This window comes from Coloeus monedula (assembly GCF_965178545.1).
Source record: "Coloeus monedula genome assembly, chromosome: 10".
Taxonomy (NCBI): domain Eukaryota; kingdom Metazoa; phylum Chordata; class Aves; order Passeriformes; family Corvidae; genus Coloeus; species Coloeus monedula.
Genome location: NC_138790.1, coordinates 16,286,964 through 16,304,814, shown reverse-complemented (window position 1 = coordinate 16,304,814; position 17,851 = coordinate 16,286,964). Strand labels below are relative to the sequence as shown.

Genomic DNA, 17,851 nt, shown 5'->3' with positions numbered 1-17,851 from the left:
CTTGGAAAACACGGCATTGCATCTTTGCCATTTAAGGAGGTCTTGGTGAACCTTCTGCATAGTAAGTTTGAAATTCAAGTGTATGAGTAATCCAGCTGAACTCCACAGTTACTTGTGCGCCTGAAGATAACTAAGTTTTAGCACTGTCCTGTACCCAAATCCTAATCTGCTCTCAAGGCAGCCGCATGGGGAACAAATGAAGTGCAGAAGGGTTAAAGTTACCTGAGGAAATGTCAGGCTTCTTTCCTACTGTAGCATGCAGAGTGACCACTGCAGTGAAGAGTCAGCCTTATCCAGAGCAGGAGATCCTATTGTGAGTGGTGCAGACATTTGCAGGCTTGTAGCAGTGGCTTTAAGTAGAGGACTGTGGGGTCGAAGCACATTTTGGAAGTTAGGAATAATGCCTTGGACCTTCATGTCTGCAAGAATGAGTATGGGGTTCTTGGCATGTAAGGCCTCTTCGAGCGTCTCCCTCTGCATCCAAGGTTTGGGAATGTGGCCAGAGCAGAAGGTGAACTTCAAACAATATAAATGAGCATGTCTTTCCAAGGCACTCCACCCACCTAGGTCCTCGAAGTGTCTGGGTGAAAGGATGGCAGCTCACAGAGTGCCTGTGTGCCTCCTTCCATGGCTTGGCACGGCATGTTTTGCTCTGTTGCGTGGGAGAGCTGTGAACTTGGGGTGTATAGAGGCTGGGGAAGTTAGTTGAGAAATTTTTAAGGACTACATCGTAGCCTGGGAGAAGGAGCTACAAGAGCTCGTTGCCTTACTACACGCAAGGATCCCTGCAGGGTGTGTTCATGTGTAAGTCATTCTGGATGAAGTTGGTTACTCCCATGCCCTATTGCACACACAGCCTACAGGCAGTGTGTTGTGGGCACTGTTCCTACAGTTGGATATCAAATGTCTCTAAGGATGCAGGGCAGGTGGCTTGATATCCACTCACCTTTGCACTGCTGGGTGTATTGCTTTTGTGTGCTCTGCCCTGGGATAGGATAGAGAGGATTGCTCCAGCGTGTTACAGTGATCATCTGTGCTGGTTGTCCCCACCCTGTCTAGGGTCAGGCCACTCTCTGGGCTCTCGTACTCATATTCACATCATCTTGCTTCCCTGGATGCCGTGGCCCAAGCCTCCAATCTGTATTCATTTGCACACCTGAGGTGGTGTGTTAGGTCTTGGGTTTTGCTGTCATGTGCCAGAAGTCCGAGCGAAAGTGATCTACTCCAGCTTTGTTGGCTGTTCCCCATCCCTTGAAGAGCAGTGAAGCACAAGCCACCTGATGGGTTTTTGCAACAACTCTTGATAAATTTCTTGTGTCTCAGGTGATTGATTCATGCCTGACTAAGGGTGTGCCCATTTTCCTGCATGGAGCTGGATGTGCAAAGGTAGCTGTGTTATGAGAAAATCACTGGCTCATCTCAGTTAGTTTCAACTCCCTTGGTAGAGGCACCTGCTAGAATGGGGATATTTTTTGTGTTTTAGTTGTGCAAATTCTACCTGATGTAGAATGAAAGTGATTCCAGATGCTCTTGATCTCCAGAAAGACAAGACCTAGCCATCTAATGAAAGACATGAATAATTCTGGGTATGGTATTGGTATACTCCTGGGCTCCTTTCATCCTTTGTTTTTGCTTCCATATCCCATAGCCAACATTTTCTTGTATTATCCATATCTCTAAATTTGACTAGTAGCATCTTGGGCTGGGCCTGGCACTTGTTTTGCTACCTGAAGGAGAGTTGTGAGTGGCAAACTTTGTGCATCAAATTCCTGTGAGCCCAAGCACAGAGCACAAGCTGCACCCATGAAGTGACCTCTGGGTTTGAGGAGGTCCTGCCTGGGAGATAAAGAATGGTGAGAGAAGAGCAGAGTGATTGACTTGGGGACACAGTGACTGATTACGAGCAAAGATCAAAAAGATGTAAAAAGTGTTTGTTAGCAGAATGTGACTAAGATAAAGACCTGATAAGTGTTGAAATGTGTGGAGGAAAAGGAAGCAGTAGCTTCTGACAGAGGAAAGCTGTACACGTAGGACTTGTGACTTGGTGCAAAGCAATTCTGGGTCATGGGAACGTATGGCTACTGTGGCTCTGCCACTGCAAGCCATTGCCACTTATATCCCTTTAGCAAATGTGCATGGTTCAATCTGAAACCTACTTGGGCTCTTCCCGTCCTTCCTGGGGAGTTCATCTCCCTCATGGCTGTTTATCGCTGCAGTTTCTGAGCTGTGTGTACTCGCTGTCTCATTCCTCAGCCCTTACTCACAGGAGGCCTCTGTGTGAGGGAGGGACACCCAAGAGAAACATGAAACTTTATGCAAAGTCCCTTGCCACAAGGAATTTGGGTGGCTGATCAGCTGCAGCTGGGTGTTTGGGAGCCTGCTGGAGGTCTGTGGGCTGTGAGTGTGATCTGCTGCACTCCAGAGAGTGGGATGGAGCTTGAGGGAAGGTGGCTTTCCCTTACAAAGGGCAACCCCCATCTGGGGGCTCGTGGTAGAGCTGCGCTGGCCCAGCCTGTTAGCAAAAGTCAATTGAGCATTTGGATGGGGTGAACTGGAGGAGGGGAGCACTGAAGTTATCAGTGAGCAGAGGCAGGCTGTAAGCTATAGGGGACACCTTATGCCTCCATCCTAAAACAGTGAAACGTGTCAGGGGAGATACAGCCATATGTGCAAATATAGCATGTGGGTTTGGGTCTTGGTCCAGCATTCACATCCATAAATAGGCCAGCTCCTTCCTTATGCTAGCGTTTGTGTACACTTCACAAACATGAACCAACTAATCCCAACAGATGTTTAGCAGCCTCCAGAGCCCATAAGGAAGTTAAATATCATTGCACTTTGCTAGAGAGATGCCCAGGATTTCAGTAACACCTGCTAGAAGATCCCTTTGGAGCTGTGTGTGTTGGTGGCTGTGTGGGCTCAGCTCAGCGGGGCACCTGCTGCCATTGCCTCGGGCTGCTCTGCCACAGTGTGCGAGGGCTAGGCTGGGCTTCCACTGACATCAGAGACACAACTTCCTTTAGTTTGTCAGGGAGAATGGGATTTAGCAGTATGTTTACACACTCCCACTTTATTAAAATCTAGTTGAAAGGAGGGAGCTGTGGATTTTGCTTGCTGCCTGCCTTTGTCTACGTGCTGATGTGCCCACCTCCTTGGTGGTCATGTGTGAAGTCATCGTCCTCCTGGTTTGCCTGTATCCTTGACTTGCCTCCCTCTTTTTCCTGAAATGTCAACATTTAGTTGCAAGCTTTAACACCTCTGAGGACAAGCAAGTGTTACTGAAGTGGCGATTTTTTCTGGAGTTGTCTCTGGACTCTCTCATTTGTGATTCAAGAACTCTTCAAGAAGGACTGAGGACCATACCTGTTTCTCCTGGCCTCTGTTTGGTGCTCTGGCTGGGTGGCTGTCCTGATTTTTCAGGCAGAGTTGTATTTATAAGGCTGATAAGTGAAGTGCTTGGGGCAGCAGTAGAATAGTTCTGGATTACTAATAAATCAAGAACTTTCCTTAGGTGTTTGCTCACTCAGTTCTTCATCAGTCTCCATGAAATATGAATGATGGCTCTGAATACACACGTGTGGTTAAAACTTCTGGGAGTCTTCTCAGGGCACAGACCACATGAGTTTTTGCCATTCAGCACCTCAAGGACAAGTCTTGGGTGTCTTCTGTTGACAGGGGCTGTGGGCTGCTCCGCCTGTCCCTCATCACTGAACCTGCTGCGGTCTCTTTGCTGCACTAGTGTGTACATCTGACTTAGCCCGTGCTGCCAGTGGCTGCTGCCCAGCCCTTTTGTCTGCATTAGTTTAACTGAGTGAGGAGCTTGCAAAGCAAGCTGTTCATTCCCCTGGTAACTGTGCTTGACAATCAGAAGTTCTTCTGGGGGTGAAGCACTGGTACAGATTTGTTTACCTTCGTTGGGGAACCATAACCCCTAATAGTTTTCTTGCTCGTAGGAACGGAGTGGACTTGGTTTGCTGCTAATTAAAAGCCAAAAGGCTATGTAGTCTTTTCCAAAATAATTACCGTCTTTGGTGAACAGAACAAAACTATGCTGACTTCCTATTTGTTTCTAAACCCCTTGCTTGTGCTGTCTTACTTTGCACTGGCCATGATGCGTGGCAGGGCCCCGTCAGGGCCAGCAGCTGCATCTTGGTGCACAGGGAGTTTGTGCTTGAATCCTTTGCCTGCTGTTGGACCAAAGGATAAGTACAGGAGAAGCATGGGGTTGTGAAAAATGTTATGAAGCTAATAATTACATTTGGAATCAAGGCTGTGTTTTCTTGGTGGGAAGCCATTAAAGGTGACAGAAGTGAGTGTGTGTACCCTGTGTGCCAGAGCATGTTTTATCTTGGCTTTTTATGAGCTAAAAACCAGCAAGAAGAAAAAAAAAAAAGGTTTTGAATGTCTGTGCATGCTTACTACCAGGAACCCTCGTTCCTAGACAGTTTAGTTTCTATCAGTAATTGGTTTCAGATACACACTGAGTTTGATCCATGTGTTGAGTTGGGCCTGCTATTACAGTGGAAGGTGTCCCCTTTCCTTTCTGTTTGCCCAGGCTCTGCTTCTGTCAAGTTTTTGCCTAGACAGGACTGCACCTGCAGCAGGAGGGGGACAGAGGATCTTCTCCCTTTTTGGCTGGTCCTGAGTGTCCATGCGTTTGTGCTCCTTCAGTGGAAATTGGAAGGGCTGTCTGATGGCACTGCTGGGTTAAGGGCTGAAAGATGTCTGGTCCGAAGTGGCTGGGTGCCCTGGAAGCAGGGCCTGGAGCTCTGTGGCTGCTGTTGGCTGTGTGTGCAAAAGCAGAAGCACCTCTCCAGCCTTCTATTTATCCCCACCATGGTGGGGTTTGGGCCTCTGAGCACCAGCTGGGGTAGGAGGAATGGCTGTTTGGGCAGCTGTCACTGGCTGAACATCCATCCTCTCAAAGGAGTGGTACAGGGGTGGGCAGGAATCTCTCAGGACTAGCTTCAGAAGCTGGGGCAGGATCAGCCCCATTCATAATGCTCTGTAAATGATGTGTTTGACCTGCTGTGGAGGCTGGTGATGGCAGCTATGCCCGCTCAGCTGCAATGCCCCCTTTTCATTTCCCACCCTGGGTACAAAAGTCAGTTGTGTTCACTTTGCACAGGGAGCATTCCCAAAGTTGCTGTGCTCTGCTGTGGGATGTGCAGGGAGCAGCAAAGGGGCTGTATTTTCTTAATCTGCCTGTTTGATGAGGCAGTATCTGGCTGTGCCCTTAGCAACAGGTTTTTTATTGCAGATGGAGTGTCCTGTTTTAATTGACTAAGAAAAAAGAACTTGAAGAGGGTATGAACCCATGACCTTGAGATAAATAGTTTCTTATTGAGTTCCTGAGCCCCTAAGCCGCCCCCTCTTGTGAGGGTAGCATGGTTTTATCAAAGGTCAGAGGCTTTGTTGCCTCTGAGCGCCTCAGAAAAAGAGGGTGACATGAGCGAGTTCTCCCCGGTCCTCTGTGACTGCAGTCATTTTTGGCCTGTCAAGTTTCCTTTGAGCTCACTGTGCTTGTCCTCTTTTCCTGGGTGATGGCTCTCTTGACCTTTGGTAGTCTCTATGAATGCTGATAAAGACCTGGTGATCAGGTCAGCTGTGTTTCTGTAACCAGATCTATGGTGGCTATGGGCGAATGGCTTTTGCAAGGCTGCTCTGAGCCCCTGTGTGTAACACGCAGATTCACAGCTCTGATAGGACACAGCCTTTGCTTGCCAGCTCTTCCCACACTGCTCCCACGTGTGTCTCCTGTTTCTAGGCTGAAGGCCAAGTGTGGTATCTCACACACTGCTGTGTGGTGAGTCTTGGCATGTGCTGACCTGTACTTGGCCACTGATGCCTAAGATGTTGCAGTTGTTCATGAAGGTCCCCCATCATTTTTTTCTGTTTCCTTCTTGGGTGGTGACCAGGCATAGGGCTGAAACTCTTGTGAGAGGAGCATTATTAGTCCTTCTCTCTCCTCCTCTGCCTTCTGTTTTCCTGGCTACAGTCACTAATGCTCCTTGAGCTTGGCTCATGGCTGTCATGAAGCTGGTCTTGCTTGCACATTGAATGCAGACTTCCTTGATGCTGTGCCAATTCAGTCTTTGAAAATACTGTCTGGCAAGTCCTGGAGAGATCTTTGCCTCCAAAAGCTTCCACGGTTCCCTTCTGTTTTTCCCCATCACCAAGTCAAAAATAAAAACACTTGGCTCAGTAACAAATGCTGGCTTCAAATGCTGGTGACAAAATTCCTGCTGACAAGCTTAGTATGGTAGGGTAGGAGTAGGTGAGGACAGGTGTGATGGTGGTGTTATGCTGTTAGGTGCTCCTGTGAATCACACAGCGAGACAGAAGAAGGTTGAAGAGACCTTTCATGGTCTCGAGTGGTTTGTACCTTTGGTGTGATGTTGCGATCACACGCTGTAGCGAATGTTTCAAATGAGTCGATCTGTACTCTTCCTGAATACAGTGCTCAGGTGTAGCAGGCTGGAGAAAATCACGTGGCAAACTCTTGGAAGAACACAGAAAATTAGTAGCCAAGAAAACTTTGTGCTGAGAAACCATCAGGTACATGGGAAGAAGCGCAATGTCTCCCTGTGAGCACCAGTGAGATCCCATAAGGGTGCTGGGAGATGTGTAATTGCTAACTTTGCCATTCTGCAAACCAGAAACCTCTTTCTTTTCACTGAGAAACAGGAATGAAGACAAAGTGAACCAAATCACAGAGGTTCAGGGCTGCAATTTCATAGTCATTGTTGGTGCTGTAGGCAAAAAATAAAGGAAATGCAGTTAAAGTCCAGTGTATTTCCTTCTCCAGATCAAGGTACAATGGCATTCACAGTCCCCTTTTACAGGCTATTAATTAAACCCCTTTGGTGGGAGAATATTCCACAGAATTCCCATGGAAGTCTGTGTGTGCTGGCTCTCTTGCACAAGGTGGTGAAGGGGGGTCCAAGCTCTGCCACCTTCCCTTTGCTTGAGCCCAAGTCCCTGCTGGGAGGATGGGAACACATATGGGGTGTGGTGCCAGGCAACTGTGTGCTGTTCCTGCCTTTTGTGGGAGCAAGTCCTGACCTGACATGCAGGGGAAGTGCATGGAGCTGAGTGTTATCCTGCAGGCAGGTCACCAGGTCTCTGTGCTGGATAGATGGGTGTTTGGCAGCTGTGCTGTGGGACAGCATGTGAATGGTCCTGCTGAGCTGGGGCATTGGGGTTGCCTTTCCTTCCCCTTGTCATGATGCTGTGTTTGCTGGACACCTCTGTCTCCTTTTCTAGTTATCAATGTCAGGCTGAGGTTTGCACACCCCAGGGCCGGTGGTGGTGATGTTCAGGTGTCCTTTGGGGAAGGAGAGGGGCAGCAGTTTTGTCTGCAGTAAGGTCCAGGGCTCTGTGTGATGGTCACAGCAGGTTGTCACCCACAGCAAAGCAAAGGACAACACCTTCGCCATTGTCCCTCCCCATCCCTACCCTGGAGTGGGGACTGTGTGGGAGCGGCCCAATTTCTCCATCACATGGAGGAAAAGCATGAAGCATTGCCTCGAGTGCTACCCCTACTATTCGTTTCTTTTTTATTCCTTCAGCATAAGGGCCAAATTCAATTGGGAGTCTGGCTTCCAGCTGAAGTCAGGGTAATTTAGGAACTAAACCAGCCTTTTAATGTATCTTCTGCATGTCTCAGTCCCCATCTATGAGGGAAGAAATGGTACTTTCTTGTTTGGAAGGTGGATGCATACACAGGCTTCTGTGGCCCTCGTACTTTTCAGATGTAATAAGAGCAGTTATTAGGGCTTGTCAGAATTGCTGCAGAAATTTTTATCTATATTTGGAATAAATGGGTCCTTTCTCAAAATGGAGCTTTCTGAGGGAAATGTCAGCTTGCAACTCATTTCTTGTAAGGGAAAAAAAACAACTTGGGTTTTTTCCTATTATTGTATTGGCGACAGTAAAAACATTTGTTGAAAACAGAAATGTTTTTATGAGGTGCAGTCAGTGAGGCTGTTCCACACATTGCTGGGTGATTGCCACATGTCCACATTTACCTGGGCCTCTCAGCCCCATCCAGCCATCCAAACTTTTTCCTTTTTTTCTTGAAGGAATATGCTTCTTTGGCCTCTTCCGGCAGCTGTTTGGAGAGGGGAGAAGCAACACTGAGAAAGTTGGTTTTATGTTTGGTGTGGTTTTTTTTTTTTTTTTTTTTTTATACATGCTCATCTCACCTGGAGGTACTTGTTCTAAAGTCTGAGACTGGGACAGTTTGCTATTAATGTATAAAGGTGAAAGAAGATGGTTAATGCTTGGGGAGGGCAAACATTTCTAAACCAGAGAGATTTACTGGTCCTGGTTGATTGTGCTTTTTTAAACATCTCCATGGGTTATAATGTTTTCACAAATACCAAGCCTGACCACATGGGCACAGGAGTGTGGAATCCAGTTGTCTGCCAGCTATTTGTTGCTCTTTTCAAATGATCTGGCCAAAAATGTAATCTGGATAAAATGTAAGCCTTGAGCAGGAAGACTGTCTGGTCATGTAGGCTCTAAGTTTTAAAAGTTTCTTTTGCAAATGGTTTTAAGGACAGTGATAAGAGGGCCTGCCATGGTACCAAGGGTTTTGTTGTGGTGGCACCTGAGCAAGCCTGGGGAAAGGTGTTCTCTGCCTTCAAATTTTGGCCATTTTAAACCAAAATGGTTAAAGGAACACTATGCTTTATTATAAAACATTACAATAAACCCCTTGGACTTGACACAGCAAACACATGCCACCTCTGCCCTGAGAGATTTCAGCTTAAAGGTGGGCTGCAGGAGACCCTGGGCTGGAATCTTGCCTTGGGGCACAGCACTGCTCTGCTCCCTGTGCTCCTGGGCACTGTCAGGCTCTTCTTGACTGAGCACCTTACAACACAAGAGGTGTGTTAGGGCACTGTTCTGCCAGTGCTGCCTGGGGAGGGTGGCCATTCCTTGGGGAGTGAGGGAATGGCATTTTTTATGTTTTGGATTGAAAAATGTTATCTGTTGTTTGAAACCCAGGATCTATGGTGCTCTGATGCTGCATGATCAATTATCCTTCTTTGATCAAGAAGCTGGGATGCATTCGAGTGAGAAAGTGAAACTGCCCCCCTCTTGCTCAGGGTGTCTCTGACCAGGCTGAATGAAATGCAGACAGCAAATGGTGGGGGAAAAAGAAAAAATGAAAATAAAACTCATTGAGGCTGCTTCGAAAATCTTTCACTTCCATTAGAACTGAGAGAGTGTGAGCAGCTTGAGGTCAGTAGCTTGTGCTTGAAAATACAGGATCCAATTCTGGTGTCAGTTACAGATGTGTAAATCACAGGCAGTGCTGCTGGCAGTGACGGGAGCTGCTGAAAGGTTGCTCCAGCATGGGACCTGCAGGCTTTCTGGCACGGACATGCTGATTCCTCTCATTCCTTAGCCACCCTTTTTTTCTAGCTGTCCTTGGGCATTTAAAATAACAGGAGTGCAGAATGGCTGGTCCTGCTTTTGGGTTGGTTCCTGGACATTGTGGCCCAGTGGCTCCAGCTCAGGGTGGCTCCTGGCTGCCGGGACGCTGTAGGTAGGGCTGTCTCACGGCTTCCTTAGCCATTGTTTAGATCTGTTCTGCTCCAAATGATCATTTCATTTCCTATAATACAGCAATCTCTGGGAAAGCTGGATGCCATCCGTTCAGTGGAAGTTGGATCCCATCCCCCTTCTGTGCTGCTGTGCTGAAGTGTTTTCTTTCCCCCCTCTTCTCCTAACTTATTTTCTCCCTCTTGTTTTAGTCATGTTTAATGAACCCCATGAAAAACCTGAAAATCAATTGGGACAGCAAAGACAAAAATGTGTGTCCTGGTCCCAGAGCTGGCTGTGCACTGCTGCAGAACCTTGGGGCTCCCTTGGGGCAATGCTTTTAGCACCAGCCTCTGCACCCTGCAGCACGCTGGGGCTGCCAGGGAGTTTGGTCTATTATGGGAACTCATTTTCCCCATCCAAGCTGACGGTCTGTGCTGCGGTCAGCATCAGCTTTCCTCCGTGACAAGGGCTGGACCAGGAGCTCGGAAGTGATAAGCCCCATTATAGCTAATTTTGACACATGGGGTTGTGGTGGGTTTGGAAGCAGCTCTGTCCTGAGTGCTATCTAGGAGGGGTGTGTGCTTCCTTGCAGACTGAAACCATTCACAGAGTTACTGCTTTTCAGCAGCACAGGATCTGACATCCCAAAAGGCAGCAGCCGGGCTGTTTGTGTTGTGTTGGTGACTCCCTGAGCAGGTGCTGTGCTGGCAGCAGAGCGGAGGAAACACATCCCCAGCTTTTGTTGTCTTGTGTGATCCTTCTATTAGATAACTTCAGCAGTGTACTGTTGAATTGAGCAGTTTAATTTTAGTACATGAAACCTGAGAAGCACAGATGCAAATACAGAAAACTGTTAGGGCCAGATCCTGCGTGTGTCAGTGTCCCAGTGCAGAAAGATGAGTCCCTGTCTGTGTTTGGCTGTGTTCAGGTGTAAAGCTACTAATGCATATAAGCTGAACTTTAAGTCAGAGTTGGACTCCAGATTGAGGTTTGCATGAAAGGGGTCTGATTTTTCCAACGTGTGAGAATGTGGAGATCTCAGACAGCTCCCTCAGTGCTGGCAGTGGCCAGAGTGCCTGAGGGTCAGGGCTCTGGCAGTGGAGGAGATAACGTGAGATTTCTGAGTTTGGGAACTTTGGCCAGCAAATAACAAATACATTGGCACAGAGTGGGAAAGACATATGTCAGAACAGGGCAGGCTTTTAAGTGGTTTTCATTTAAAATGAAAAGGTCAGATTGAATGAGGTTGGCATCTGGGGAACTGTTCGTGCACCTGCCAATCAAAGAGGGGGGGACCCGTGTCAGTTTGTGCTGTTGGGTGACTGGCTGAGAGCTTGTCTGTGTTTAAAAATTGGTGACTGGAACAGTTAAAATGACAATTTTCCTTGTGGCTGTCAGGTTGAGCCATCTGCTTCATGAAGGAATGGAGCAAAGGATCCCAGCACGAGGCTGCTTTATCCCACTTCAACTGGTGTTTGCACTTGGGCTTCAACAAGCACAGCTATGCTGATTTAAAAAATAATTATAATAATAAATAGGCTCTAAATATTGGTAACGCTTTCAAGTGTAAAGGAGATTAAAAGTGAATGCACCTTTTGAGTAGTCAGAAAATCAGCTGCCATTCAAACCAGGCTGTTGTGGGAGAAGTGTAATTAGCTGAAGTCATTTTCACAGGTAAGATTTTTTTCATTTAAAGGGACTGTGGAGTCTGGTTACTTCCATTTCTACATGGCCACTGGGAAGTTATGTTAGGGACGCCTGCTTGTCTGAAAGTGCTGACTGCTGCTCTTTGAAACTTGGAATTCTTGCAGAGGTTTTTCCACTGTCCATTCCTGAAAAATAGGAACAATCTAAGAAAACTTAAGCCATAACACAGGATTGATGCTTAAATTCAGGCATTGTAAACTACTGGTTTTAGATTTAAATCTGCAAACAGAGGAAAAGTTGCTTTCTGTACTTGTGTGTTAAATTAATATTTTTTTTTCTTGAGAAATATTGATTCTTACTGTCAATACAGCATCAATATTGTCAGCTGGTGAGTGAATGAACTGCTTCTGATAATTTTGTCTTTAATGGAGTAGTCTGATAGACTGGCTCAGATGGATATTGCTGTGACCAGTCAGGCTGTCCCTGTCCTTCTCACCTGTGGATGTGCTGCCAGGAGGGAGTGCCTGGAGTGCCTGCCTGGGCATCACTGGGTTGCTGGGTCCCACTTCTGCTGAGAGGGTGGTTTCACAGCAAGTTTTCAGCTGGATGCCTCAAGGAGGGTATGTGGTGTCCTGCTCACCTTGCTGCAGGAACCCCAGGTGACAGGGACAGCTGATGTGGGAAGCAAAGCCAGGAAGATGCAGTTCAACTGGCCAAGTCCTATCACTGATCTTGTAAATGTTTTGTGAGTTAAACCTGGTGGGAGACAATCCTGAGCCAAGATATTTTAAACACAGGTTGGGTCCCAAAAAGTATTGTCTTACCTGGAGCTCCTGGAGGTGCTGTTGTGAGATGAGATGAAATGAAATAGTGTTGGAACCAGAGGGGAATGTTGTTGTCTTCTGCCTTTGCAGATAAGAGCAAAGGGCATTTTGCCAGGAGCCTGTGGGAAAGACCTAAATTGTATGTAACTCTACATCATTTTTAAATGAAAAGTAAACATGCACAACCATAATATTTGCTTGTACTTGTCTCCTTGTTGATGGATGGACAGAAATTGCTCTTTGGCTGAGTTCATCAGCAATAAACCTCTGCAGTTACTCATCTTCATCCCCACAGTGAGTGGGAGAGGCCATTGCAATTTCCAGTTATTTTGTCCTCATAACACCTGAGGGGAGCTCTCATGGTCCTGGGGACTTTCAGACCTGCCTGTCCCTGTGGGGAGTCAGGGCTGGGTGCCAGCACAGGGACCATGGGACTGAGCTGGGTCAGAATGAAGCTCGGTGTGCTCTTGTGGTGTTGGCACAATGGATGTGTGCGCTGCTTGGGAGAGGCAAGAGCCCTGTGGCTGTTGTAGCATCAGACATTGTATGGGGGACAAGGGGTGTTGGAAGGGCAGGAAGCCACCTCACTGTGTGACAGGGAGGAGAGACCTGCCCTGTGAACCACCAAACACCCTTGTACAGTTTGCTGCTTTGTTGTAGATTTGTGGGCTCACATGCACCATCATGAACAGCACAGGTACAACAAACAAGTCTGAACTGAGCTTTTCCATAGTGACAGCAGCAAATAGCAGAAACTTTCTCCGCTGAGCTGCGCTGACAAGACAAGCCTGTGCTTGTCATGGGCAGAGATAGGGCTTTAGAGTGACCAGGATGTGGCTGGGATGGGATGCTGTCCAGGGGCTGATGGGGACAGGAAGGAATGCGCACTTCAGATGCTGCTGGCCTCCGTAGGGTGCACCCTGACGTGTGTCCTGGCATGTCCCATGCCAATTCCAAAACGGTGGCCACATGGCCTGGTAGTCCCCTGTGTTCTATGTTCATCATCTGCAGAAGGGCAAAAGCAATACTTGTGCAGGTCACGTCAAGAAAAAGTGTTGTCTGCTTCTCAGCTTCAGGAAAGGGTGAGATAGTCCCCAGTGGGAATTGGACAGAACTCCTCAGAGAAAGGGCTGTGCTGAGGGGGAGGGCTCTGAGGGTGGTGTAGCTCTGCTCACAGTAATGGTAACCCCATGAGCTTCAAAAGGCCTTAAATTATGCCTTCTAGCTCCCTCACTGTGCCTAAGGCCAGAAATGAGATGTTCATCCTATTCTCTTATTTTAAGTCTCATTTGGCATCTCCTTATCCTTCCCTCTTCTCAGTGGCATTAAGAGCAGTAAAGGAGTGGTGACTTGAGGAGGTGTGAGTTGTTGGCCAGACTCTGGCAGCTGACATAGCTGGTCACTGGCCCAGTTTAGGGTGGTGGGTCTTGCTTTTGGAAGTGCTGAAAGGAGTCCAGGAGTATGGACACTTCTGCTTAAGAAAGGTGTGGGGGGGGAAATGCTGCATTTCCCAGAAGTTGTGTGGGTTAAACTGCAGTTTTGGAGACAAGCCATTGGGAAGCCCATCCAGTGTGCATCACTCAAGTGTCTCTCTTTTCAGGGCTGGGAAAGAAACCTGAAGTCGTGAGTCTGCTGGAGCCTTGCGTGTTTCCAAACGCCCTGCTCTGAGTTCATCCCACCAGTAAGGCTGTGCAGCGTGAGAACTGGTATGTAAACACAAGTCACAGGCACAAGGGGCAACTTCTCAGAAAGGATCTCAGGTGTTTCCAACAGTGGCACCTTGTTCGTAGCTCTCAAAGTTTGGAGGGGGAGCGGGATCACTGGAAAATAAGAGACAAACTGATAGTTCCCTGGTGGTGCTTACACACAGAGGCTTTGGTGGGGAAGGGCTCAGCAGTGGGAGGCTGTGAGTGTCCAGAAGTCATCCCAGGCCATGGTGCTGAGGCTTCAGACACGCTCTGCGGAGCGATGTGTGGTGTCATAGCACGCACGGAGAGGCGACGTGGGGGTAATGACAAGTGCACACACCAGCAATGCATACACACACACAGGCTGTACGAGTGTAGGCACATGGAAACAAAGATGGCAATGCATATATAGTATATACTATACAGTGGCATATGAGAGCTTGGGGGTGTATATACCAAATGTCTGTATATACTATATATGGTGATAAAAGAATGCATATGCATTCATGTTCTCTTTTTTCTTTCTGTCTCTTCTGTCTTTCTGTGGAGCTGTTGCAAAACTACCAGATTCAACCTCCTGGGGAGCCTTTCTGGCCAAGGTTTTACAAGCCAGCACCTGCTTTGCCTGCCTGACTTCTTTCTATATTTATTCCTCTGCACCTGGTTTTTGCCTTTGCCTGTGGAACTGTCACAAACATGCTGGCTTTTGACTGCACAGGACTTCAGCTTGCAAGTCCTAAATCTGCCTTCGTGCATGGTGTAGGAGCAGGAGTTTGTGTGTGTGGTTGTGTGTGTGTACGTTTGAGAGTCCCTGATCCTTGCTGTCTGCATTATGTGGCCCCTGTCCCTGTGATGCTGTAGCAGTCCCTCTGTTCTCTGCCCCTTCAAGATGTTTTTATGAATCAAATATTCTCAGCCATCCTGCTTATGTAATTTGTAATTTTTAATTTAAATTAGCCATGCCTGACCCAGTGGCTGCTTTATAACAATCCTGCTGTGCAGGAGGCTTGAGTTGGATTTTATTCCCAGGCCCCCAAGATTTCACTTCCCAAGCTTAGTACTGCGGCAGGGAGGGGGATTTGTGTTGTCATGTAGCAGGGAGCTCCTGGTTGGTTGGCTATGGTTGGACATGGATGTGTCCATCCCTCTGGTTTCTCTCCTCTGTATTGTTTGGGGTGGAAGGTGTTCTGAAGCAGTCACGGAACACAGGTGCTCAGGTCTGTTTAAAGTGAGCACAGTAGCAAGGGAGAGGGTATAAAGCCATTTCAGCTGGGAAAAGGAGGGGAGATCCTAGTGCTGTCCTGGGGAAAGTGGAGATGGGGGAGGAGCCACATTGTGGGTCTCCCATCAGCAAGTGCAGCCTGTAAGAGACATGTGCTCATTCCTGGTCTGGTGGGTATAACTTGCACACACTGAAAAGCAGCGCTGGGCTGCCTGCCAGGAGCTGGAAATGGCTTGTCCTCATGTGTTCAGGCCCCTGCTCTCCCATCCCTGCACTCCCACCCCCTCTAACAGCTCTCTTTGCTGCTGAAAAGGGATCCCTCTAAGGTCACAAAAGCATTAGTCCCAGGTTTCAACCCCAAGCGCCATAAAACGTACCCTGTCCGACCCCTGTTCAAAGGCAAAGGCAGTGTGAGCAACCCTCACTCCCCTGGGTTTTGTGTCCCTGTCCCCACCATGTGTGCCACTGCAGCCTGCATTCCTCTCCCATTCCGTAAGCCCTCTGCCTCTCGCGCTGACACAGCTGATATTTCTCTGCTGGCAGGGCAGGCAAGGTGGTGGCATTTAACTGTTAGGGAGAAGTCTGATCTGTTCATCTCTGCTGGAACACCAGAGCTGTGAGGGCTGGAGTGTGCCTGTGATGGGGTTTCTGCTCTTACGGGTGTTCCCCTTCCATGCTTTTGTTCCTTTCCTTGACTTAGACAATTCTCTACTTCATTCCACTGTTTGCCCTTGTAAAAAGCAATACTTTTGGAATTGTTTTCTGCAAAGGGCTGGGAAACTTGAGTCAGAGTTGGTAAAACCTGTACGAACCTGACACTTTTTACATTGGTTTTCAGAGTATCTCCCGTTTCTGACCATGGAGAAATCTCCAGGTGACCCTGCTGATGGCTGGGAGCCACACAGCTCCTGTGGGAGGTTTTAGTGGGCTTTTGGAAAAATAATTAATCGGGTACCCATGGAGAGCTAGTCCCAGCCTGCAATGCATTGAGGTTGTCCTGGTGTATCACGTAGTGGCACTCGGACTGTTGGCTCTTTAAGGCTGCCTTTATGACCACCAGTGTAATGAACGTGTGCTGGTGCTGCCTGGCAAGGTTGACTTTTTTGCAGTGGTGGCGATAGATCACTGAGTTAAATGTGGGTGTATTCTAAAAGGCAGAGAACTTTGTTACTTTTTAAAACAATGGTTTAAATGTTTTCTGTCACCTGTGATACTGAGTGCTAAACTCTTGCTGCCACAGGCCCCGACCACTGCTCAGTTCCTGGAGGTAATTGCAGAGCCTGTGTCACTGCAGGATTTCGGCTCCTCCCGAACCCTGTGCTTCAGTACCAGTGAAAGCCAGATGTACTATAATGTCGCTTTTTTACAGTTTGTTTTGGCCATACATGGGCAGAGTCAGCTCTGGAATTCCTTCCCTATAAATTCAATAGCATCTTGTGGGTGGTGCTGGGGAATCACTCTGGTCTGGTTGGATTGCCTTGCCTGGGCAGCCTGTTTGCCTTGAGAATGTCCTGCTTTGCACATTCCTGAGAGGCTGCCTGCTCCTGGAGCCATGGCTGCAGCTACCAGGAGCCTGCTGTCCCACGCTGGCAGGCAGAGTCAGCTCTTGCTGCCTGTAGGTCAGCCTTTGCAGCTGAGGACTGATGCTTGTGGGAGTGCTGGAATGGGGATGTTGCTTTGGTGTGCATGCAAACTCTGCAGGGATACTTGTGCCCTCTAAGAAAACTGTTCTGCCTCTTAAATTTGGTTTGTGGGCTTGAGCATTGACACTCAAGTCCCTTTTCCAGGGGTGGGGATACAGCCCTGTGTGTGCCAGCAGGGATTGATGGGTGCTGCCATCCTGGGGCTCCTTGTACCTGCAGGGATATCTTGTCTTGTCGATTCAGTCTGTGCCCTTCTGCAGAGCTGTCTTTTGTTTTTGTGGGTTTTTCTGTAACACAAGTTCAAATACATGCTCTTTAGAAAGCGCTAACTTGATGAGCCAGGTCAGGGGAGCTTCCCTGTGCCAGGTGAGCAGCCAGTGTGGGATGTGGTGTGACTGATGGCTGAGCCTGCCTTTTCTGGGCCGAGTTGGTGTTGCTATAACCACAGCCTGAATTTGCTTACTTGCCTTCAAAGAACACTCCAAAAAGTAGTTCTAGGAGGTTTTCTGCTGGTGAGTTGAGGGATGAGAGAGAGGTTTGTTGCAGGCCTTGAGCATCAACAACTCCTGGAGTTGCTCCCATGGAATCTTCCTGTGCATCTGTAGTAGGGGACAGAGATGCAGTGACACCCACCATGCCAGGAGCCTCCAAAGCACAGTTGAAGATGATTATGTGTGGCCCTATGTCCAGGCTGTGTGTAGGTCAGCAAAGGCAATGTGCTCATGCTCCAGAGGGGCAAGTCATCCCTGTGCCAAAGCCAGGGAGAGAAGGGTGATTTTTTTTTTTTTTTTTGACATCCTTTGGAGTTTTGATCTCCATATTTGGAAATGTTTACCCATTGCTCTGATCTATTGCAAGGGAGGGGAGGTGACTCAGGGTCTGGTGGAAGCAGGATTTGAATTCCTGTAGTAAGGTTTTTTTTTTTTTCATCCCCCCCTTTCTTGTTTTGGAAGCTTGTTGTGGTCAGTTTTCAGTTCTCTCTTGCTCCTGGACCTTGTTCCAAATTTGATGTGCTCGAGAGGGAAGCATGTTAGCAAAGGAGCTTGCCTGAATGCTGGTAAGTGCATCATTGCTGTTATAGCAAGCAACTTGGGATTTTTTTGTTGTTTTGTTTTGTCAGATGGATTTCATCAAAGTGTGTGCATTGCTGGTGGAGGCAGGCTTGTGGATCAACAGCGAGAGACCCAATGAAACCTTCTGTAGCAGGGAAAGTTGGCTTAGTGGATTGGTCTCAAAGGCAAAATGTTTCTTCAGGAGTAGGTATAAAGA

The 17,851-nt window shown here is 47.9% G+C and overlaps 1 protein-coding gene across 8 annotated transcripts in view; it reads left to right on the top strand.

Annotated features, from left to right (window-relative positions):
- The window catches only part of LPP (LIM domain containing preferred translocation partner in lipoma), a 323,633-nt gene that overhangs the window by 8,278 nt on the left and 297,504 nt on the right, over nt 1-17,851 (top strand). For 5 of the 8 annotated variants that reach the window (XM_082288305.1, XM_082288308.1, XM_082288304.1 and 2 more), the window contains exon 2: nt 13,630-13,735. The gene's annotated coding sequence lies outside the window, so the exon portion shown is untranslated. Of the gene's footprint in view, nt 1-10,998; nt 11,233-13,629; nt 13,736-14,266; nt 14,317-17,851 lie in introns of those variants that run through there. The other 3 variants (XR_014226710.1, XR_014226711.1, XM_082288306.1) reach the window with 2 other exon arrangements.